This window comes from Protopterus annectens, chromosome 9.part0 (genome assembly GCF_019279795.1).
Source record: "Protopterus annectens isolate FY-2018-M chromosome 9.part0, PAN1.0, whole genome shotgun sequence".
Lineage (NCBI taxonomy): Eukaryota > Metazoa > Chordata > Ceratodontiformes > Protopteridae > Protopterus > Protopterus annectens.
The window spans coordinates 294004074-294009384 of NC_056743.1; the positions used below are offsets into that span (position 1 = coordinate 294004074).

A 5311-nucleotide genomic window follows, 5' to 3' on the forward strand; every position below is an offset into this window, starting at 1 on the left:
TGCAAGTTAATCCTCATTGCTCCTTACTGGCCTCAGCAGATTTGGTTCCCATTCCTTTGGCCTCATCTACAAGGGGAGCCTTGGATACTGGACCCAGTTCCATATCTCCTGATACATCAGTCAGGTGCTCTCCACCCTTCCATCCATACTCTCAAGCTAACGGCTTGGTTTCTCCACTTCCGGTCTTAGCCAGGCTCCCAGATGTTTCCCTGGCAGTTCAACACATTTTGATTTCATCCCATAAACCCACTACAAGAAAACTTTATGCTAGTAAAAGGAAGAGGTTCTCTTGTTCGGCAAAACATAATGATATTGTTCCTTTTACTACCTCCATTTGTAAGATTCTGGAATTCCTTGCTGAAACATTTGAATGAGCAGCAGCAGCAGCTACTGTCCGAGTTCAACTAGTGGCCATTTCTAATTTTCATGTAGGAGAAATGGGATCTAACATCATGTCCCACAGGCGATGTAGAGCATTCCTAAGAGGTACTACCCTCTTAAGACCTCCAATAAGAGAACCTTTCTCCCCCGGGATTTAATTCTAGTTTTAGAGACTCTCATCCCCCCCCCTTGAGCTAGCTGCTTCTTGTCCATTGGAATTTTTGACATGGAAGACCTTTTTCTTAAGCAAAATTACTTCAGCTAGGATGGGTTTAGAGTTACATGCCTTATCTACTCGTCCCCTTACTTGATTTTCCACATAGATAGAGTTTCTCTCAGAACCAGTCCCTCCTTCTTACCCAAGGTACATTCAGAGCACAATATAAATCAATCCATAGAGCTTCCTGTATTCTCCCCCAATTATAGCAACAAGGCAAAGTATAAGCTCCATCAATTGGATGTTCATAGACAGTTATATTTTTATTTACACAGGACTAAGGATTTCAGAAAAGCTGACCAATTGTTTATATCTTTGCAGACAAGAAAGGTTGCCCAGTCTCTAAAGTGACCTTATCAACGTGGCTTTCAGACGCTATCATCCATGTCTATGCTTTGCAGAATAAAGAACCTCCAGGAAAGATTAAAGGACACTCAACTAGGGCCTTGGCTACTTCTATTGTTTTCAAGCCAAACTGCCTTTAGATTCAATCTGTGTTGCAGCTACATGGGCTAATCCTCGTACCTTTAGCTCTCATTACAAAGTAGATGTGGCATCGCGGAACAGGGCATCCTTTGGTTCCACGGTCCTGAAGAGTCTTTTCCAGTGAGCCACCCAAGATACAGGTGCTGGGAACACTGTCCCAACCAGCAAGTGTGGAGGTGAGATGGGGCAACGTAACATAAAGAAGTTATGCACACACCATAATGTTCCATGTTTGTTGTCCTTCATCTTGCTGTCCTTCTTGCGTCCCACCTTCCTTCCTCCTCCTAGAGGATCGAGAGGAGTTCTTCTTCCCTTTTGTTTTGGCTACACTGGCTGAGTTCCCTTTTGCTTACCAGTTGGTTAGACCTAGTCTTTCCCTGCTTTCTCTTTGCTGATGATCACACACTCATATACAAGTGTTTTTCTCATAAGTAAGTTTAGTAAAATTTTGACCTATTTAGTCTGGTGGGTTATCATAAACGAGATCTGGTAACTACCGCTAGGCATGTTGGGATAGGGGCTAGCCTCGAGCCAGTAAAAAGCTCTTGACCTATAGTATACAGCTGAGTCGGAGCTGAGGATCGGCTCCAAACCCAACCAGCAAGAAGGAAGGCAAGATGAAGGACAACAAACATGGAACGTTCTGGTGAGTACATAACTTCTTTTTTCTTTACTTTCAATCAGGAAATATTTCATCAAATTCAGGGAATGGCCATGAGGGCACCTTTTGCCCCTATGTATGCAAATTTAACTATGACCATGTTTGAACTGGAGTATATATATCAAATTAGTGTTTTCAAAGATCATGTAGTGGGTTATTATCGGTACATTGATGATTTAATTTTTATTTGCAAAGGGGGTAAGAATTTGGTTCATGATTTTATAACATGTCTACATAGTAACCAATTTAATTTTAAATTTGATGTCCTTCAACTAGGTAAACAAGTAACTTTCTTGCACCTAAATTTAATAGGGTTAGATGTTGGTAAAATTATCAATTTTATTCATAGAAAATGGATAAAGGGGGTATGTTACATGGCGACAGTTGTCATCCTCCCCCCAATCTTATCTCCTCATTACCTTATTGGAAGTTTTTATGTCTTAATAAACTTTCCAATTTGGATGAGGATTTTGACAGGGAAGTGCAGTATATGGCTAGGATGTTCATAAGTATAGGTTATAGTAGTGAAAATGTGAGGCAGGCTCTTCGAATAGTTATATTAAAACAGAATGACATGAACAGTATTATTGAAAAAAAAGCCCAGTTAATAGGACAAATATTTGTGGTGTAAATAGTTTTCCATTTTTTAGATCTAATTCAGTTTTCATTTCTAGTGTTAATGGTCAGTTTAAAGGTAAGAGGGTAGCTTATTTTGTTACTGTTTATAATGTTCTTAGTGAGCAAGTTATTAAATTATTGAGATATTTTTGGCCGATGCTTTTAAAGATATGGAATTCTCACAAATCGTTAGTATCAGTCCTTCTGTCTCCTTTAAGAAGGGACACAGTCTAGCTGAGATGCTAGTACATAGTAAATTTGTGATGCCAACTAGTAATATGATGAGTCAAATCCCCATTAAAAAGGGAACTTTTCAGTGTGGTAAGTGCTCTGTGTGTAATGGTATTAGCTTTAACCCTATCCAGAGTTTTTCGTGTAACACTGAAGGAGTTGTCTGTGTTTTAAAATGTCCCTGTGATTTATTTTATATAGGGGAAACTCAGCGTCCTTTTAAAGTTAGGTTACAAAAACATATCAGAGACATTAGGAATGTACTCGGTAAGAGCCCTTTGGCTGTACATTTTAAACTGTATCATCATAGTGATACTGCTTTATTAAAGGGTTGCATTTTAGAACAAATTGTGTTACAATATAGGTGATTTGATCCCTCAAAGATAGGCGTCTGTATAAAGAAGCCGTGTATATTTTGAAATATGGGACCTTAGCACTAAGAGGTCTGAATAATGAGTATAACTGGAAATATCTTGTTCACTAATAAATTGTTTGATTGATTAATTTTTATTGTGTGACATTTTAATGTATAAATTCTACTGGTTTGTATCTTGTATTGTACTCCTTGAAGGCAGTTTTGCTGAGGTGGTAGACATATTAAATGTATTTTGCTGTTTTACTTCTTGTCTGTGGTGGTTGTTCCTCAGTACATCTTTTGTTGTAGTTTAGAGTTCACATGAAACCTGGAGGTGAGCTGGGCCTAAACCTCTGTAACCATCTCCATTATGTCCATCCCTTAACCTTGTACAGCATTATCTATAAGCCCTTAGTCTGCCCAGCACTGAACGATATAGTCAAATCTTACATCCCCAACAGAACCCTTAGGTCTAAAGACAAAACACTCCTTACTATCTCAAACCCACAAAAGTAATGGGACAAAGCCTATATTCTTACTCAGTTGTTGAAGTTTGAAACTCTCTCTTCCCCTATTGACCAGAACAATTCCTAGCCTGGTAGCCTTCAAAACCTCAGTAAAACGACATGTAAATAATTCATGGCTGTGCTCATGCTCTCCTCCTGGCTAACTTCACATCTGCTTTCTCTGCCCTGACTGACCTTCTCCAAGCTGACATTCTCAACTCATTTTCTTTCCTCCTAACACTACTTGAGATAACTAACCCACCTTTCTACACTCTTCCTTTTTGGTCCCAAAATGCTTTCTCTACTCTATAATAATGTGGTAGCTTTTCAATATCACATCACCATGTCAAACTATAAAAAGAACAGGGAAATATTCAACTATTTACACTATGAAATAATGTAGTGTACCTATGTCCTATGTCTATGAGCAAAAGAATGCTGGGATGTCTGCATCTCTACATGAATCTGGAGCAACTTTTATCTGTATTTAGATAAGATATTGTAATAGGTTTGTAAATCATGGTCTGCAATTGGAGCTTTTCTCTCAAGGCCTCCACTGAAAACTGGTTCTTTTTGAACCAGGCATAATAGCCCAGTAAACAAATGTCAAATATAATAAATAAACAGTACACACATTCCCTGTGATTATTAGAATTGGGTATCTTATGCACACAGCAAGTGCACATCTTTGTCCTCCACACCAGAAAACACAGATATTAAACTGTTAAGAGATACTACACTTGAACTTAGCCCAAAGGCCAAGATGCAATTATAGAAAAAGGTAGATAGACAGATTTTTTTTTTTGGAAAAGAAAATAACAGCAATGGTAAAAGAAGAGGTAAGGAAAGAGACAGATTACTGCCAATGGTAACTGGAGGCTATGCCAGCTAGTAGAAATAAAAGATGTCTAATCTAACTCTAACTCACTAATTAGGTTAAAGAGGGGAATAAAAAGGACTATATCAGGAAAACGATATCAAGAAAAAAATTAAATCACTTACAGTTTCTCTAAATCAAGGTATGAGATGGCTGCAAAGATGTAATGACTGAACAGACAAGGGATAAATCTTCATGGGGAGGGGTTTTACCATCAGAAAAAGCATCCTCTTGTTCTGCTCCAAGTGAGAAGAAGGAAAGTATGCTCACATTGACTCTTCCATATAGTGACTTTTATACTGTTACGCTTGAGATGAAATGAGTGCTAGAGTACCATAAAAGAAACAAAACCTTACCCCAGCATTCATGTGATGGTGAGGTGACAGCATAAGACATCTGTTACACCTGTTTTCAGCACCTAAAATGTTATTCTCTTTCAAGAAGTGGCATACCTCTCATTTTGAGTCATAAAAATTCTATATTCCATGCTGATCCACAGTGAATGGGTTTGACACGCATTCATTGTTAAGAATTTTTTGAATAAATGTCCATGTTAAATAATACTGAATCATACTAATTCATCAAAAAAGCTCATTTCAAATATGAAGGAACAGTTAATACCATGAAGGAACAGTTAATACCATGCTGTGAACTTCCTAGTTGAAGTCATTAGTAAATGTTCAGGATTATTATTTATGTCATTACTAAATTAAATTGTTACTTAAAAACATTCTGAAATACACCTCACAGCATCTTTAAACCCTAGTAGCCCCCAGACATACTGCTTAATTCAGTTATTTCTTCCATACATATTACAGTGCAGTCCTGGTCAGAGCCAGATCCAGTATTAGGCAAACTATGCAGTTGCTTGGGGGGCTCCTGGTTGGGATGGGACCTGCTGTCATAGGGGGCTGCCACAACATTTACCTTTTAATCAAAAAAAAAATACGTTCCTTTAAGGGCATTCATTTTTCTTTAT

At 38.0% G+C, this 5311-nt stretch overlaps 1 pseudogene; it reads right to left on the reverse strand.

The window, feature by feature from the left end:
* Nucleotides 1-4017: 4017 nt before the first annotated feature.
* On the reverse strand, nt 4018-4225 carry LOC122812419 (annotated as a pseudogene).
* Nucleotides 4226-5311: the final 1086 nt, after the last annotated feature.